Source organism: Ostrinia furnacalis, unplaced genomic scaffold (genome assembly GCF_004193835.3).
Source record: "Ostrinia furnacalis isolate ACB-3 unplaced genomic scaffold, ASM419383v2 OfSCF5054, whole genome shotgun sequence".
Classification (NCBI taxonomy): Eukaryota; Metazoa; Arthropoda; class Insecta; order Lepidoptera; family Crambidae; genus Ostrinia; species Ostrinia furnacalis.
This window is the reverse complement of record NW_021135293.1, coordinates 14,506-34,791: the sequence shown is the minus strand read 5'-3', so window position 1 is coordinate 34,791 and position 20,286 is coordinate 14,506. Positions and strand designations below refer to the sequence as shown.

At 35.1% G+C, this 20,286-nt stretch overlaps 1 long non-coding RNA gene across 1 annotated transcript in view; it reads right to left on the bottom strand.

Moving 5' to 3' along the window:
* Positions 1-17,900, bottom strand: part of LOC114360492 (uncharacterized) — a 103,439-nt gene extending 85,539 nt beyond the window's left edge. Inside the window, exon 1 of the long non-coding RNA XR_003656517.1 lies at positions 17,681-17,900. This is a non-coding gene — a long non-coding RNA (uncharacterized LOC114360492). The remainder of the gene's footprint in view (positions 1-17,680) is intronic.
* Between the last annotated feature and the right edge of the window lie 2,386 nt (positions 17,901-20,286).

The following is a 20,286-nucleotide window of genomic DNA, read 5'->3' as shown; positions in this document are numbered from 1 at the left end:
CAAAATCCGGGAGGTTTAGTAGAGGTTAATTTATATTTCTCTCTTGTCTTCGATAAATTTTGATTAAGCCAAAGAAAACGTGACGGACATTCATGATTTAGGGTATAATTTGATTGTAACTTAGTTAATCTGGGTACTGCGATTTAGGGACGAAATAAGACCATTGTAATTGGGCAGCCCGAAAGTTAAATGAGCACTAAGTTTATTCGGTGATAAATAAGTACTTTGTAAGGCAAGTTATTCTGTTGTTTTCTTTGAATTCTAGGTAGTAAAAGCTAACAAAACATTACTTACCTGTAGAAACTTCAAGAATTACTGAGACAGAGTCTGGAATTGAACTCTATCTAACTTTGTCACTGAACTCGTTTAAAAGAAAATGAGGATACTTCCTATCATGAAACAACTAAATGGATTTGAAACCAAATTTTAATGTGCACGATATTTTATAAATCACTTTTGCACAACTGTTCACCATGAATTATCTATTTCAATAAGAGAAATAAGTAAGGCTTGTTGTAGACTAATGACTCTTTAGGGCTTTACCAAAACCAGTAGCTGCATAATAATAACCTATAGTGAAAATTAAAAAAGAACGAAAGTTTCATAGTACTAAAGCTATTTTGTACTATCCTATAATGTCTGGGAGCATGCTATAAAGATTGGTGAAAAGCTAAAGCAAAAAAATTTCTCACTCGTGAACACGGTCGTGTCAGAATCACTACTTCAAATGCTATGTTTTTAAAAGTAGGATAACTAAAGTAACTTTTACTGCATCTCTGTTGGTGACAGTCCAAAATATTGCAACGTATCAATTTTATTTTGCTCGCCAAAAGCTTACCTCAGACACACGATTTTCCATTTCTGAAAACCTTTATTTTTCTTTTTTTTTTGGCTGACAGTCCCAGTCTACCAGCCTCTTTTAAAGTATTTTAAGTTTTATTCCAAGTGAAATAAAACCTTCAGGAACGCACTCAAACATTAATTAACCAAGTGCAGATCCTGCTCACAATAGAGGCACTCGCGGCTCGTGCTCGGTTTAAATATATCCGTCCCCGCTGGGAATCATAGCTTTCATAATAAATATTTTCTAACTTTTAATCTGCCATGGAAAATGTAATTGAACGGCTTCAGACTGGATTAGGAATTGCAGCCATACTTCGGTAAAATTATAGATTTATTAAATGTAAAGTAGACTGTTTACCTTTCTAAAATTTCAATACCTATATATTTTTTCATTTTAGTTAGCCCTATACTCATACAAGTGGATAAATAAAAAGGAGATATTTAGATCCTTTGTTAAACTCATATATGATAACAAATGATACTAGTGTATGAAGTTTGCTATATTTCTACGAACATGATTAATGATTATAATTTATTTTGGTTACATGTAAAAACTTATTGTCAGATTTTAGAATGTTCTAAATTATGTAGGTTATTAGCTGGACCGTAGCTGGACTGACGATACAACGTGTCCTCTGAGGAACGAGCTTATTCTTACTTATTTTACTTACAAGGTTTTACTGACTACATTTACATAGAACCAGCCATAACTTAGTCTTGGACATACGCAGAGTTACCATATCGTTTCCAACATTCAGAAACTTCAATATTGTTCTTACATGACAGAAAGTCTCAGAGATGGTTAGAGCAAAATTGATGCTTTTAACTTTACTGTCATTGCTTGAGTTTATATTAGGAATGTATTTTAATTTACAATAGGCAAGCATTTCATCATCATTTCAGCAATAAGACGTCCCCTCCCGAACATAGGCCTCCCCCAATTATTTCCGTAATGAGCGGTTGGTAGCGGCTAGTATCAAGCGCCTTCTTGCGCTACCTATATGAGGTTTGTGTTTAATGCTTGTAGTAAACAATTAAACCAGTTTTAGCTCACAACTGCATTAGATACTAAAAGACAAGGACCGCCCACATCAAATCAAAAGGGTAATGGAATTACTAGTTGCGCAGATCTAATTACTATTGTGCTTTAGATAGCTTAATTAAGCCACCGAGTCACATTACGGCAAAGCTTTGCACATGCAAGGTGTACAGAGAACACATCAGGGTATACATTTTTATTGCAAATTCACCCCTATAACAACTGCNTTTTTTATAATAGGCTTAGAACCGATTCGGATAATTGGCGATTCGGTTAATCGGCGTTCGGATAATCGGCGTTCTACTGTAATTGTAAAGTAGACTGTTTTATTGTAGCTATAATCTGTGGGTGGACGAAGATCGATAGCGTTACCACACTACCGAATCGATGTCGAACTCTTCAAATAAAGTACCTAGTCCATGTCCATTTAATTCAACTAGTTTTATGTGGATCCCGAACTTTCCGAACACTCTGCAATAATATAGCCAAAGTCCAACAAAACTTCAATAATGATTGGGAAGTTTGATCATTATTAAAGTTTTTATGTACACAAAATCCGGGAGGTTTAGTAGAGGTTAATTTATATTTCTCTCTTGTCTTCGATAAATTTTGATTAAGCCAAAGAAAACGTGACGGACATTCATGATTTAGGGTATAATTTGATTGTAACTTAGTTAATCTGGGTACTGCGATTTAGGGACGAAATAAGACCATTGTAATTGGGCAGCCCGAAAGTTAAATGAGCACTAAGTTTATTCGGTGATAAATAAGTACCTTGTAAGGTAAGTTATTCTGTTGTTTGTTGTTTCTTTGAATTATTCTAGGTAGTAAAAGCTAACACAAAAATTACTTACCTGTAGAAACTTCAAGAATCACTGAGCCAGAGTTAGGAATTGTAGCTAAATCAAATATGTAACTCTATCTAACTTTGTCACTGAACTGGTTTAAAAGAAAAAGAGGGTACTTCCTTTTATGAAACAACGAAATGGATTTGAAATAAGGTTTGTTGCAGACTAATAACTTTTTAGGGCCTCACCATTATCAGTAGCCGCTTAAATTATTATTTATTATTAGTGAAATTTAAAAATGAAGTTAAGTTACCCAGAAAAGCTATTTGGGTTTAATTTTGCAGAATCCTATAATTTCGGGGAGCATGCTATAGAGATTGGAGAAAAGCTAAAACAAAGGAAAAAAAAATGTCTCAGTCGTGAACACGTTGTGTCGGTATTACTACTTTGTTTAATTTTTAATGGTAACTTTTGCTTTCCCTGCCAGTGACAAGCAGAAAATATCGCGATATTAAATATTTTATTTTGCTCGCCAAAAGCTTACCTCAAACGCACACATTTTCTCTGAATTTTGCGAATTTTCATTTCCCAAAACTTTTTTTTTCTCTGGTTTTCCAGTCTACCAGCCTCTTTTAAAGTTATTTTAAGTTTTATTCCAAGTGAAATAAAACCTTCAGGAACGCACTCAAACATTAATTAACCAAGTGCAGATCCTGCTCACAATAGAGGCACTCGCGGCTCGTTCTCGGTTTAAATATATCCGTCCCCGCTGGGAATCATGGCTTTCATAATAAATATTTTCTAACTTTTAATCTGCCATGGAAAATGTAATTAAACGGCTTCAGACTGGATTAGGAATTGCAGCCGTACTCCGGTAAAATTCTAGATTATTATCAATTGCATACCTTTTGCCTTTTCAAAATTTCAATTTATATATTTTTATTTTTATTTTTCTTAGCCCGATACTCATACAAGTGTATAAATAAAAAGGAGATATTTAGATTTCCTACTTCAATCCTTGGTTATAAACTCATTTATGATAAAAAATGATACGAGTGTATAAACTTTACTATATTTCTACGAATATGTTTTAATTTATTTTGGTTACACGTAAAAACTTACTGTCAGATTTAAGAATGTTCAAAATTATGTAGGTTGTTAGCTGGACCGTAGCTGGACTGATATCGTGTCCTCTGAGGAATAAAATTATCCTTACCTAGCATACTTACAAGGTTTTACTGAAGTTACATTTACATAATATTATAATCAGCCATACTTAACTTACTCTTGGACATACTACGCAAATATAGTTTCCCACATTCAGAGACTTCAAAATTGTCCTAACATGACAGAAAGTCTCAGAGATGGTTAGGCCAAAATTGATGCTTTTAACTTTACTGTCATTGCTTGAGTTTATATTTAGAATGTATTGTAATCTTCAATGGGTAAGCATTTCATCATCATCATCATTTCAGCCATAGGACGTCCCCTCCCGAACATAGGCCTCCCCCAATTATTTCCGTAATGAGCGGTTGGTAGCGGCTAGTATCAAGCGCCTTCTTGCGCTACCTATATGAGGTTTGTGTTTAATGCTTGTAGTAAACAAATTAAACCAGTTTTAGCTCACAACTGCATTAGATACTAAAAGACAAGGACCGCCCACATCAAAGGGTAATGGAATTACTAGTTGCGCAGATCTAATTACTATTGTGCTTTAGAAGAGCTTAATTAAGCTACCGAGTCACATTACGGCAAAGCTTTGCACATGCAAGGTGTACAGAGGACACATCAGGGTATAAATTTTTACTCCAATTCACCCCTTTAACATCTGTNCAAAATTGATGCTTTTAACTTTACTGTCATTGCTTGAGTTTATATTAGGAATGTATTTTAATTTACAATAGGCAAGCATTTCATCATCATTTCAGCAATAAGACGTCCCCTCCCGAACATAGGCCTCCCCCAATTATTTCCGTAATGAGCGGTTGGTAGCGGCTAGTATCAAGCGCCTTCTTGCGCTACCTATATGAGGTTTGTGTTTAATGCTTGTAGTAAACAATTAAACCAGTTTTAGCTCACAACTGCATTAGATACTAAAAGACAAGGACCGCCCACATCAAATCAAAAGGGTAATGGAATTACTAGTTGCGCAGATCTAATTACTATTGTGCTTTAGATAGCTTAATTAAGCCACCGAGTCACATTACGGCAAAGCTTTGCACATGCAAGGTGTACAGAGAACACATCAGGGTATACATTTTTATTGCAAATTCACCCCTATAACAACTGCATAAGATCCCGTTGTGTTTATTTTGACGTGCTGTCTCTGTACCTCACGATGCTAAGGCTGGGTTGCACCATCTTACTTTAACTTTGATAAACGTCAGAAATCTGTCAAACTCCATACAAAAAACACCGGTTATAGTCATAATTACGGTCAATGTTAGGTGGTGCAACTCAGCCTAATTCTGAGAGAGTCCAAGTTGACTGACTGACTGAATTGAAAGCCCTCAATCAAAAACTTGATTGTTCTTGATTCAGGGAGTTAATTTTCAGTTTAAACACTATACTCGTATATGATAGTCATAATAAAGAAACAGATAGTTTATGCTTATTACTTAAATTAAAATTGATACCAATATAAATATGCGCCGAGTATTTTTGGAATTGATAAAGCCACTGAAAGGCTACGAGCAAATGTGTAAAAGGTAGTACTTGAAGGAGTTATTTGCGCAGAAGGGTCGAGCGAAGGCTTCAACGGGAATGTATTATTAAAATACGAGCCTTGAATAACTGGAAAAACTTATAGAATATCTGGGAATATATTTATAGCTCAAAGTGTGTATTTATACATACATTTTATTGCTTAGATTCTTATTGTAAGGCAGATCATAATATGAAATAGCTTCTAGACGCAGGGTTATCTGGAAAATATTTTTTGAAAACGAAACGCACCCGTAATAATACAAAATCGAATTAATCTTTAAACATGTAAGGTGCATGTATCTTCACTAGGGCCACGCTCGCGAAATCGGCCAACGAATAGCATAAACATAAACATTTTATTTATCTAGATATGAATCTTTGAAACTTATTTATTCGATGAATATTAAAGTAAGAATTCTATATTTACGTTACTTAGATTCATTAATTAATCTTCTATTTCTATTTTCACGTTGAATTACGGTGCCTTTAATCACATTGAATCGCTTTTATCAGCCCTTTTCCATTTCACTTGAGAACTCTTTGCAAATAAAGCTTAAAGTACAAACAGTTTGTAACAGTAAATAAGTTTGTTTGTTAATTCAATAATTGCATTTAGGTGTAGTTTTATTTCCATTGCTTCGGGTCTTAACCACTAATTAAAAAGTAAAATAGGTACTTACAGTCCATTAACTGTCTTGGAATATTTTATCAATGAACAAACATGTATCTAATCCCAATGGCTTAATTAATAACTTGATAGAACCACAAATGGTAGGTCCATCCAAGAAAAGTTAAGATTTTTAGGATTAATTAAATAACACTGTACAGCCGATAGCATAATATTATCACACATAATTAATTATGCTTATTTATTTATTTATTTATATTAAGAAGACCAGGGTTTACATAATTAATTATTTTACAATTAATAACACTTTATAACCACTTATAGGTCCCCCCACAGATAGAAATGTGTCATCTATGGTTCTATATTGGCTCACATAAAATTCTAAATCCTATTCTTTGTCTTACTACCGATTTGTGTTCATAATAATCTCTCTTCATAATTTTATTTTTCATACTTTTTTTATTCATACATTTTTATTACTACCAACGGAGCTCATAACAGTTAGTGATCATAATTTTTTTATCAATACTGTTACTGCCAAGAACCATTTAAAATACATAATTTTTATTTTCAGATCTTTTTTCTTCATAACATTCATTGATCATTTTGTTTTCATTAATAATGTTGTTTGTTACTAAGAACATACTTCAACTCATAATGTTGTTGTTCAGAATAATTTACTTTATAACAGACATACTCGTATCTTTTAAAAATCATATATAATTTAATAAAGTAGATAAGCATGCAGAGCATGCTTCATAAAAGCAAGCATGCAANGAGTATTTTTGGAATTGATAAAGCCACTGAAAGGCTACGAGCAAATGTGTAAAAGGTTAGTACTTGAAGGAGTTATTTGCGCAGAAGGGTCGAGCGAAGGCTTCAACGGGAATGTATTATTAAAATACAGGCCTTGAATAACTGGAAAAACTTATAGGATATCTGTGAATATTTTTATAGCATAAAGTGTCTATTTTTATAACATACATTTTATTTCTTAGATTTTTATTGTAAGGCAGATCAAATATGACATATCTTCAGACGCAGGGTTATCTGGAAAAGATTTTTGAAAACGAAACGCACCCGTAGTAATACAAAATCGAATGAATCTTTAAACATGCAAGGTGCATGTATCTTCACGAGGGCCACGTTTACGAATTCGGCCAACGAATAGCATAAACATAAACATTTTGTTTATCTAGATAAGAATCTTTGAAACTTATTTATTCGATGAAAATTAAAGTAAGAATTCTATGTTTACGCTACTTAGATTTATTAATCGTCTATTTCTATTTTCACGTTGAAATACGTTATAAAAGGCTCACATTAAATTGCTTTTATCAGCCCTTTTCCATTTCACTTGAGAACGTTTTGCAAATAAAGCTTAAAGTACAAACAGTTTGTAACTGTAAATAAGTTTGTTTGTAATTCAGTACATAATTGCATTTAGGTGTAGTTTTGTTTCCATTGCTTCGGGTCTTAACCACTAATTAAAAAGTAAGTAGGTACTTACAGTCCATTATCTTTCTTGGAATATTTTATCAATGAACACACCACAAATTATGGCAAGTCCACCCAAGAAATGTTAAATAACACTGTACAGCCGACAGCACATCACACATATTTATTTATGTATGTATATCATAATATTTTTGTTGCCGAATGGCATCAATTACAAATTATAAAATGTACCAGTTTCTCTCAAATCTCCATCCGCTATGAAAAGAGTTCATACCTAAAGCACGGTGTCCATAAGTGGTAATACATATTATAATAACTAATATTGTTTGAAATTGGAAAACAGAGAACAATAAATCATAGTAACTAATAGAATTAAATCAATATCAGCTTCACAATCGCCAATGATCAATCATGTCGACCCAGTTTTAGCGCAGATTCGTCTTCCCCTTTCACGATATAAATAAAAGAGACAACGCATGTTGCTTGTTTACCTTTTACTATACGCCTGGGATATTTTATTTTCTAGAACAGTGGTTCTTAACCGGTGGTCCGCGGACCACTGGTGGTCCCTGGAGGCATTCCAAGTGGTCCTCGAAGAGCACTTGCACGCCTTGGTCAAAACCACTTTTAACTGATTTTTGCAGTCAAACTGGTTTACTTTTATTTTATTTATTTATTTGAACACCAACAAGGTTACATTATTTACTTTTGACCGATTATGATTATAAGGTGGTCCCTGACAAGACAGAAATTTGGTAAAATGGTCCCTCATGACCTAAAGGTTAAGAACCACTGTTCTAGAACTAAAGAATTTTTTTAAATCTTTTTATGTACAGCCAGCGTTAAATAGTTACGGGTGTCACGCCCAAAGTAGCCAAAAAGTTCGCACGTCTTTGTTATAATTGGAATAAGGTTGTGTTGTCAACTTTTTGGCCTCTTTGGGTGTCACGAACTATTTGATGCTGACTGTACTAACTGAAATATTTTATTATTAACTAGCTTTCCGCCCGCGGCTTCACCCGCGTGGAATTTCGTTTGTTAAATTTTTGTTTTAAACCTCACGGAGCCCGAGACCTTTCCAACGAATGCAAAACCGTGGAAATCGGTTCGTGCGTTCTGGAGTTATAGCGTCAGGGAGGAAAACCCGACTTATTTTTATATAGTAGATTATTCAAATACCTAGAAATGTGTAGAAGTCCTGAAACTATTTTCATTATTATTTATGAGCTGAGACTAAATCTCAACTCAATTGAATACTATTTATTGATATTAAAGCAATTAATATTTCACTTTATAATCACTTGAGAATTAATTGGGCTGTCAGGGTCGAATTTGGTGTTTACTCAGAAAAGTTTTGACGTGAAATTAGTAGCTAATTTGATTTTAAATCCAGGATTACTTGTAATGAATATGATCGTCCAAAATATTAGTATATTGGGTGTGTTATCATCAAATAATAATAAGTTGATGGGAGTTCTAAAGGAGTATCTTCATAATGATTTGAACGTACCACAGCGACAGAGCGGTGTAATTTTGTATGAAGGCGTTTTCCCTTACAAAATTACTCCGTATTTTGCGAGAGGTATTTTTCCCGACAGTTTTTCATAAATGATAAAAGGTTAAGGAATACACGCCTCGCTGAACATGTGTTAACAATGCAGCATCGTGTCAGCTAGAGATAAATGCAAATTTTGTCCTGGTAAAGGTTTCTTAGAGAGAGGTTGAAATTCGTTTACTGTGTATTCTCCAAGACCATTAAAAAATCTTGACAATCTGTAGCTTATGATTACTGTGAAAAATACTGTTCTACCCAGAGGTACCTATATGCGCAATACTTTTGTAAGAGATCAATCTTAAGTTATTAAAAATAGCAGTTAATTGTCACATCAGTTTGCTAGGTCCAAACTACGTAGAGCTTAAGGTGGCAAACTAAGGAATAATACTTAGCCATATTTGAATATACGTATACAATATGCTTATAACTCCCGTTATAAATGTTCATGTTCATTACATAACTCATTTAGTTCTAGCGAGATTGGAAGCCGCAACCCACAGCTGGCATTTAGTTCGGTTTATCCGAATTCTACAGGATTATACCTTTGATTAATTTGATAAATGATCGAGTATAATAAATAATAGACTGACAAATTATCAGCGCGGAGCGATGGCAATAAATCAGCCCCGACTGAACGCATCCACAACAAATGGAATTAAACAATTATTCAAATGGCGCGCTGAAATGAGGATGATATGCAAATCTGGAGCCTCCCGAATATTACACTTGACGATTTGTGGGCATCAAATCATAATATTAAACAATGACGATTTGCAGTGTTTTGTTTGTTACTTGTGTTTGAGGCCGGTAGATCTATTCTCATAAATAAAACACTGGATACTTAACTTGCTCATTGGCTTCGATTCCGCTATTTTAACGTTTTAGATTTTTCGCAATTTCACAAACAGTTGAAAAAAAAAAGTAGTCTTGAGACTTTTCATAACAAAAAAATAATTCAGAACTACGAGATGATGAAAGATTCACTGAGCAAATCAAACAAGTTAACCTTATTTATTAAAATAGTTTATGTTTTTATTATTTTTGTTTATACGAGTTATTTTGTAACAACTAAGGCACAACTAAGGTCACGTTTATGACAATAATAATGATTCAGTTTGTGTTTTTACAAAATATAGAAGGAGATTAATTATACTGGTAACCTATCCCAAGAGTTATTTTTCATTGCCATTCTATCATAAGTTCTTAACAAGTAAGTTACTGACTTACTAACTTCTGAATACCACGGCTAGCCACACACCGCTCAGCGAAATTGTCGCAACGACAAAATACGGAACAAATTGGACATTCAAATTGTACTAGAACCAGTTGGAAAACTGAAACTGAAATAGCAGGATTTGTTACAGCTTTGACTAGTTTTTGAGGTACGTGAATATTGTCGTTCGAAACTGTTGACAATGAATGGTTAGAGTTTTCGAATTCATTGATTACGTAATTTTATAAATAGGTAAAGTAAACTAACCTTTAGTTCTTTTTAGATTTGGATTTTTAATCGGGTAGGTTCGCCTAACATGAGTACAATTATCTAGATACTAGAATAAGCTCCATGTTCTTCAATTCTATTTCTATATCAATAAGTAGAGATATTGTAAAAGGTTGTCAATTTGGACTGGTGTCAAACTACCTTCAGCGTCAAAGGCGCCACAAAATACCGTATTATTATAAAAAGTTGCGGTTATAATAATTTACTTGTACGAAGTGTGCAATAGATTCCACATTCTAACCTGAAATTTCATAGTAAGCCTTCCATTATATTTAATAACCGCATAAATATCGACCCCCAAAAGGTCAAATGATATCTCGCTCTCAGACAAAATTCTTCATTTTGTAAACCATATCCTAGATTTTCCATATTTGTTTAAACCCTTACTTTAGTTTATTTAGGACTTTCATTTCAGCTTCGAATTAATTCCACGTTTAAAGCCATCTTTTCATTTGTAAATTATGTCGGTGCTAATGAAAACATTTCTAATAATAACGTCTGGATACGACTCTAATGAATATTCTCGTGCAGTACCTATTTGCAACGGAGATGAAGCTAGTAGATTAATACTCATGTTGCACTACAAAAAGCTTAGTTTATTACAAAAATGAATCTATTGAACTGAGTAATTACTCAACAATACATTTGGAGAGTAGGTATGAATATTTCAAGCTCTTTCTACGTACTTACTGAGCCTTTTATGTAGGTACAATCATGTACAAACGACTGAACATCTAAAAATGTGGTATAATAATTTATGTATAAATAACAAGACGTGTAGTCTGTTGTAACGCGTGATATATTCGTAATTTTTAAAAACTTGCCATTTCGCTACATATCTCGAGAAGGGTTCAGACAGCTGTCTTAGCATAATATTATTTAGGTAGGTACTGGAATAAATAAAGGGTTTTATTTATTACAGAACACACAAAAACATTATCTACAAAGGGTACATGTGCATATTACATTTTTTAGCAATCTTATATCAAATGTATCCTATAAAGAATATTACATTTTAGAGGTTATAGCAATGACAACTCCAATTTGAAGTCTCAGGCGCTTGGCTTCTGAAATACGAGTACAGCTAGATTACTTTAAAGGGTTACTTTTAAGTTGAATCGTAAAAATAATGGATTCACGTCGACAATTTTCTTAACCAGCAGTTAAACTTTCAACATTCAAAGTGCTTTGTAATATTATAAGCTTTATTATTGTATAATTAAAGCATAAGTTTCCACAATTGCCTACTTTACCCCAAAGGACCGGGAAAATTTTCCCAGAACATTCACAGGGTATTGAGGGGAATATTTTCTGAAGTATGCTCACCTTAATTTGTCTTCAGAAGGGTTTCATACCAGACTAGCGGTGCCCGCGACTCCGTATGCTTTTACCGCTACTTCGTATGCTTACTTTTAACTTTAAAACATTTTGTACGAAAATTATTTTGGAGAAAAATGTTAGTATTAAGTATTTAATAGCATACCTACATAGGACTTGAAAAAACTTTTGACTCTTTAGGGTTTTGTAGAATAGTGCAAACGAGACGAAAAATGAATGAATTCAATACTTATGTAGTTCTTTACGTTTTGTCGATGTAATAACATAAATGTACTTATAATAAAAGTTAGTAGGTAGATATTTTAATTATGATAGATAAACTAGATTTATAGCAGCAGAGTTGCAAGTTGACACAAACGATAGCCATAACAGGCGTTTATTTATGTGTTTACCTCCATCCAACTCCCCAGACTTGGGCTTTACTTTACTGTATAAACAAAATGATCAGTTACTTGCTCAATTAAGACAAGTATATACTTAGAGATGTTGACCAAGCTTTGTTTAGATACTGATTTGGCAAACAGTGCCTACCAATAATAGGAACTTCGTTCGATTTTAGCTCTTAAAACTTCTTAGATTAGAAACTTCTGATCTGATAGGTCACATCGTTTGCAAAGGTTACTTAACTCGTTGTGGTTAAAAAAAACAGCCTGGGTTGCATCATCTTAATTTAACTATAACAATCGTCAAAAGTCTGTCAAAATCGAAACAAAAAAACTCCCGTTATGGTTATAGATGCGGTTACAGTAAGATAGTGCAACACAGCCCTAGCAATGTAATAAAAAAAAAATCGACGTTGCTAGGCATCAACCATATCAAACGCTCCATTGCTATTTACCAAAAGCCAGTACGAAAAATTATATTTCTTATTCATGTAGGTAACATTCCTGAAGAAAGGTTATTATATTATTACCTGCTCTGCTCTATATTCAAGGGTTCACCTACATTTTATCAAGGGTCGTGCGCGATAAAACAATACGTTATTATGAAAGTCCGCATCGTTCACGCGGTAACCCTAAGATACTCCATCGAGATGAGGTGGGGCACGTGAGAACGACCGCGGCGCCGTTAGCACGTAGACTGTTGACGTATGACCCCAAGAATTATACGGAATATGCCCCTAATCGGGTACTGTTTCGCGCGAGATTTATTATTCCAGAATATTCCCCACTTTTCCGTACTCACGAATCTTTCACGCCTAGATGGGTATAATCCAATGTGAATGCGTGACGCGCAATATTGAGAGACTTTATCGATATAACTGTCCCGAAAGGTTCGTCTGAACGTTTATCATGTACATTTTTGCTTGAGTTTGTTTTTGAAAATGTTTAGTCTTATACATTTTTCCGTAGTCACAAACCTTTCACGCCTTGATGGGTATAATTCAATGAGAGTGCGTGGAGCGCAATATTGAGAGATTATATCGATAAAGGACGGTCCTGAAAGAAACGTGTAGATACACTTTTCCTTATTACATGAGTAATTTGCTCTTGGAAACGTATAAACTGATACACTTTTCCGTACACACAAATTCTAGGCTAGAGAGGGGAATAATCCAACGCGAGTGCGTGAAGCGCAATATTGAGATATTATATCGATAAAGGCCTGTCCCGAAAGGGTTATCTGAATGCTTATACTCCTTTGCCTTCTAGACTTATACACTTTTCAGTGCACACAAATTTTAGCCTAGAGTATAATCCAATGTGAGTGTGAAATTATATCGATAAAAGACTGTCTCGAAAGGTACGTCTGAACATTTATCTAGAATTCTAGAGACACTTTCGCTTGACATGAGTAGTTGTAGTTGGAACGTCTAGACCGATACTATGTAAAGAGATAAATAATGTTAAAAAACAAAGGTCGGGTCATAGACCGAGTGATTGATATTGTCAGCCCTCAAGGTTGCTCGCGGTCGATTGGCTGGGTGTGGAGATATTCCACGTAAATGGTAAACCATTGTTATTATAAAGGCGTGTTTTTATCGATTCTATATGGCTTCGTTATATCACAGAGGTTTAAGGTTAAAAAGAGAGATCCTAGGTTATACTCCTAAATAGAGCTTACAAATTTTGAACTGTTTCCCAGTGGGTGTGGGTAGGTCTTGAACTTTTAATTGACCACGTATGAGTATCCCATATCTTACAACAATAAAAAAATACAACAGTGTCGTAACAATTGAAAGTAAAAAGATAAATTGATATAATTTGCAATGTAACTTTGCTAATGAAAATGCAAAAATAAAACTCATAAAAAAACTCATTTATTTATGCAAGTAGGCTTTTAAAAACACTTTTACACGTCCCAGTATTAACCCTACCACTGATCAGGACAAAGAAGCAGCGCAAGAATATCGAAAGGTAAGCCTCGATTTAAGCAAACGGACTCGCCCAACTTCGTCGATTCCGACTTCCATCGTCACACTCAAATTCTACAGCCATAATAAACCCTAAATTGAGAGACACGCTTTGCATCAGCCGGACCATTGTATTTTATAGTCGCCCGGAATGCTCGGCCCAGAGGAGATCGGACGAATGAGTTCCTAAATGTAATTAAGCCGTGAATTGTGGTCATCATTTCCCAAGTCGGTCAGTGAAAACACACTAGAAATTTACTGTATATTCTGGTGTTTTCGACGCAATTAATTATTACAAGCCCTTTGCCCGGCTCTGACCGCGTAGATTTTGGTTACTGTTAAGATCAACACCCGTTGGAAGTTGTATAATATTTTGACTATACCTAAAAAAGTTAAATTATGTACTTATTGCTAGTAAGCAAAGACACTTTTGAATCAATTTTGTTTTTAATTCAAGCCAGGTTTGTTGTGTAGAGATTGCGCAATAGGTTGGCAGTAAACACTAATAAAGTTTTTTAGTTTGCAGCGCTCAACAGGGTCCTTAATGATCTACAACTATCATGTAATACCTAAATGTACTATTAAAGAAGCAATAAACATATTGAGTATAAGGCCAACTGAATCTTTTACATCGAAGCAAAAAGTTTGTAACTTCTATTGTTTTCCTTTCCCTAAACCTTCAAACTTCTTTTGATACGTTAACGCCATCGTAATATTTAATAACTGTTCCGTAAGATTAGGGTGATTTCCCTAATACTCCCCATGTACAGCGATATACCAGCGATGATGGATGGGGCAACATGGCTGGGTTTGCAATACGTTCACAAATTGCTTTTGCCCTTTATGCATTATTTTTCTCTAAGTTGTTTATGAGGTCATGGGTCAGATGTTTGGGAATAAGTAGGGTAAATACATGCTGATGCGATGAATATGATTTAGATCAGAAGGTACATAACAAGGGCACAATTTAAGTAGTTTTAGCGCTAGGGAGCGACTTCATCCATACGAATCGAAGGGATGACAATTTAATTTGACTGGCCTCAGGTTTTTTCAGGACACAACGTTATCATTGACACACATACCTATTTACTTGAATTGTATTATGCACGTAACTAGGTAATATCTTTATTTAAAAAGATCACCAACAACTTTACACTAGATATGAACAACAACAACATTTAATTTTATCTAAACTAATATTATAAATAGGAAAACTTAGTTTGTTTGTTTGGTTGTAATGAATAGGCTCAAAAAATACTGGACCGTTTTTAAAAATTCTTTCACCATTCGAAAGCTACATTATTCACGAGTAACATAGGCTAAATTTTATTTTGAAAAAAAATAGGGTTCCGTAAAATATGTAGATAATGTAGTCCACGCGCGCGAAGCCGCGGGCGGAAAGCTAGTGCTAAATAAGGTTAACATTAAGTTACCTCGATATGATATTTTCGGAAAAACCAAATTCAGCTAATCCTTACAAAAGTTGTAACATATACAAAGATTAAAATATGGCAATAGTAACTTTTGGAGAAATTGATAGGTACTTATCCTAATAAAATTGTTTACCATTCCGTGCCTGGTATGTATTACAAGAAAAATAAACATTGCCTCCAGCTGTTTCAGATAGCTTATTGTTGTTTGCATGAAACGTGAAACGTGGCGTGGGATGTGCCCACATCCTCCTCCACTCCCAAATGTCAAAGCGACCTTTCTTTCGAGACCTCTTGGCATTAGCATTACCTCATCATAGTTCGAATAAGTAATGTCAACATTTTTCCCTAGGTTTAATTTAGGATGAGATAAGATTAATGTTACGGTAAATCTTATTTGTTTAGTCTACTTAAATAAGTTTTCGTTTACGTATTTTAGTTGTAGCTTTTGCCCGCGGCTTCACCCTCGTGGATATAAAATATCGTTATAAATTATAGCATATATAACTGTTATTCACAATACTGTTAAGTTTCATAAAATCAGTGCAATGGTTTTTGCATAAAAATAACAAACATTCGAGTAATTTCATTCACATTCACAAACTTTCACATTTATTATATTTAAAAAAAAGTCATTTATTTTTGAAAATAGGCTTTTAAAAAGCACTTTTACACGTGCCAATATTAACCCTTCCACTGCTTCGGGACAATATATGGGCCAGTGCTGAGAAGAAGCAGCGCAAGAAATTCAGTCACTATTTATTTACCTACCTATTAGCAGGATGGGCTCGAATCTTAAGAGTTCTCGGAATAAAATATATCAAGCATGTAGTTTTCTAAGTAAATACCAACCTACTGAATTTAAATATATTTGAGGACTTTGATTTCGTCGAACCGACATCGCCAGAGTAGGTCAACATGAATTCCACAAAATTTTCAATCATCAATAATAATCATTTATTTTTAGATGGATCTCTATTTCACGGGATTGGCAATATTGAATTTGGCTTATAATTTCCATATAACCCACATAAGCTTAGGAACACTTATCCTACTTTTAATCTCAAGCCTATCTTGACCGTACATAATAAGTAGATACTTAATACATAAGATGATACGTAAACATCAGCTAGTGGCAATCAAGCGTAACACCGAACGCGTTCCGTATCAGTTTCAATTTGGAGAACGATAACATTCATAACGGACAATAAGTATCCATTTTCCCAATTTCCAGAAGAATCGGTGGAGTTTTATTCCAATAATTTTCCAGAAGTACCTACATTAAGCAAACAAACCAAGATTGGTATCGAGGAAAATGAAGTTTTTTTCCGTTTTTTCTGAACCAAAAGAGGGTAAGGGGAAGTACAAAGTGATCTGTACCCGAGGACAATGAAAAAGTTCGTAATCATGCCGTGAACTTTCCCGTGGGCAAATGAGAACCCTTTATTGGCTGTCAATGTGATTCTTTGAAAAGTAATTTATCAAATAATGCTCGATAAGAAAGTTTCGAACTCAATGGAACTACGATCGATGGAATTTGGAATGGATTTCCCTTCTGAGGATTTTGGGTTCGAGGTATTTTACAATTGAAATATACCTACAATGAAAGGTACGCGAAATAAATTCGACTGTGTCAATAAACAAATACCTAAATAAGTAAGGGTAAACTGAGTTGTATACTTTTAAATAGGCTTGAAAGTCACCATATGCTATCAAATATTCAATTCCAAATGCCCAAACACTTGGAAATTGTATTTGTCAAGCCGTTGGTTGTTAAAAGAAAACAAGTAACAAAACAAAAGTAATTACATTATGAGGATCAAGCGCTAGACGGTATACATACATAGATATTGGATATACAACTAATAAACAACGCGTAGACGAACGCTACACTCGTACATCCTAACAATATGTGACAACACATAAACTGTACAGTGTATTCATGGGCTCCAATTACGATAACTCCAACCCGGCACAATGTACGCTCATCTCAACCGATATCAGATACAATATTAAACCGAATAACAATGAAATAACTTACCAACTGTCGTATCAACGAAGCAACAATACCGTCTCTTATCTCTGATAACTCTAATCCATCATCGCAGATTTCACGCACTTTTCAACCATGGCAAAGAGTGATAAGGTACACAGTGATGAGGATAAACAGCATAAACATTTTGGGGCACAAGTTTGGGCTTAATGTGAGTGTGAGCGGTGTTCGACGCGCGATCCGAGGGCAGCGGCGCGCGGGCGGCCGGGCCGAATGCGAACACCATACTGAGAGGGATGCTGGCCCGTTGCTATGATACGGCACCCGATTCCACCCCTTAGATCGGCCGCCGCCCTAGAGGAGAATCGCAACCCAGTTTACGTATAGGCGCTACTGTCTGCGTAATAGCTCTTCGGCAATTTCCTGATAAAACGATGGCGATATGCTATTCGTGTGCCACTCATTTCGTTCAGATCGCTCGGTTAGATTGACACGATAATTATTCGTGGCTGTCAAATGAGTCAGGTCCGATTGTAAACGACTTTCAGTATTCATCTATCTTCATAATAAGTGCTGTTTTTAGAACACGAAGGCTCTATTCGCGGTGGCGTAGATTGCTCATCGATTTTATTCATTGCTGAAGTATGGCTCCTTTCATTTCATTTCTGTTTATAATTACTGTGTGAAATAAATTTGCTATTTTTGCGCACCGATGTGTTCTTTTACCTGCGGAGTCACATTAGCGTTTTTAGTTTTTAGGGTAGAGACAAATTACTGCTCTGAAAACTGAAAACACTGTTACAGCTAAACCTAATTTAGTCAGACCATTAGTTTCTTTTTAAAGTGTACCGCCAAAAGTTTATTCTAAACATTTTTACAAGTTTCAGATTAAAAACAACTAGGTAGGTATTTTCTCCGATATTTTTTACATTAATATTGACGATAAATGAAAACTAATAAACTGTAACAGCTTAAACCCATTATTATTGCTGTCTCTAAAAAAACACAGCCACGAACACAATGTTATCTCGCCATCAGCCGGGAGAAAATTAATCAGTCTTGTCGTAGACATTAATTTCCCAGATATTGCTCTCACACCCAGTCACGCACCGTAATGAATTTTGCGTCAAATTATATCATCGGAGAATCGACTGAGGTGGCTGGTAGAAACATAACACAAGAGAATAACATTGCTACTATACTTAACAAACGTCACTGAAACATCTGAAGGGTTTCTGAGTTTATTTTGTCACTTCTTTTCAACATGCCTTTAGGTCGTCCTTGTGGGGCTAGCTTTATTTGGAACATGTAGGCATTTGTGCTCTGAAAAAGGCCTACATACCAGTAAGTAATAGACTTTGAATTTTAGAAAGATTGATAAGTAGACGTATGCTTTAGACGGTTCAGTTCTTTCTGGTGTAAAATAATTCGGTTATTCATTGAGGTCTTGTGATAGGCCCTTTTTTCTTACACTCAGTCACGAAACGTAATGAATTTTGCGTCAAATTATATCATCGGAGAATCGACTGAGGTGGCTGGTAGAAACATAACACTAGAGAATAACATTGCTACTATACTTAACAAACGTCACTGAAACATCTGAAGGGTTTCTGAGTTTATTTTGTCACTTCTTTTCAACATGCCTTTAGGTCGTCCTTGTGGGGCTAGCTTTATTTGGAACGTGTAGGCAAAAGTGGTCTGAAAAAGGCCTACATACTAGTAAGTAATAGACTTTGAGTTTTAGAAAGATTGATAAGTAGACGTATGCTTTAGACGGTTCAGTTCTTTCTGGTGTAAAATAATTCGGTTATTCATTGAGGTCTTGTGATAGGCCCTTTTTTCTTGCACTCAGTCACGAAACGTAATGAATTTCGCGTCAAATTATATCATCGGCGAATCGACGGAGGTGGCTGGTAGAAACATAACACTAGAGAATAACATTGCTACTATACTTAACAGACGTCACTGAAACATCTGATGGGTTTCTGAGTTTATTTTGTCACTTCTTTTCAACATGCCATTAGGTCGTCCTTGTGGGGCTAGCTTTATTTGGAACATGTAGGCATTTGTGCTCTGAAAAAGGCCTACATACCAGTAAGTAATAGACTTTGAATTTTAGAAAGATTGATAAGTAGACGTATGCTTTTAGACGGTCCAGTTTTTTCTGAAGTAAAATAACTCGGTTATTCATTGAGGTCTTGTGATGGGTCCGTAATGTTACCCTTGTACTCAGTCACGCAAATTATTACTATCATCGAAGAATCGACGGAGGTGGCTGGTAGAAACATAACACAAGAGAATAACATTGCTACTATACATAACAGACGTCATTGAAACATCTGATAGGTTTTTGAGTTCTAACTGCTACTTCTTATGAGCATGTGAAATATTGTGGTAGAGCAAGCTATATTTGGAACTTAGAGGGTGCCCTGAAAAGGATCTTAACTAATCAGGACGTCCACTGTTGAACATAGGCCTAATGATTTTTTGACTGGTTGGTAGCAGCCTACATCCCGTGCCATCCAGCTTATGATGTCGTCGATCCGCCTTGTGGGAGGACGTCCCACGCTGCTCTTACCGGTACGTAACCTCCTCTCCAGAACCTTGCTGCCCCCTCGGTCGTCAGTTCTGAGTGCTATGTGCCCTGCCCATTG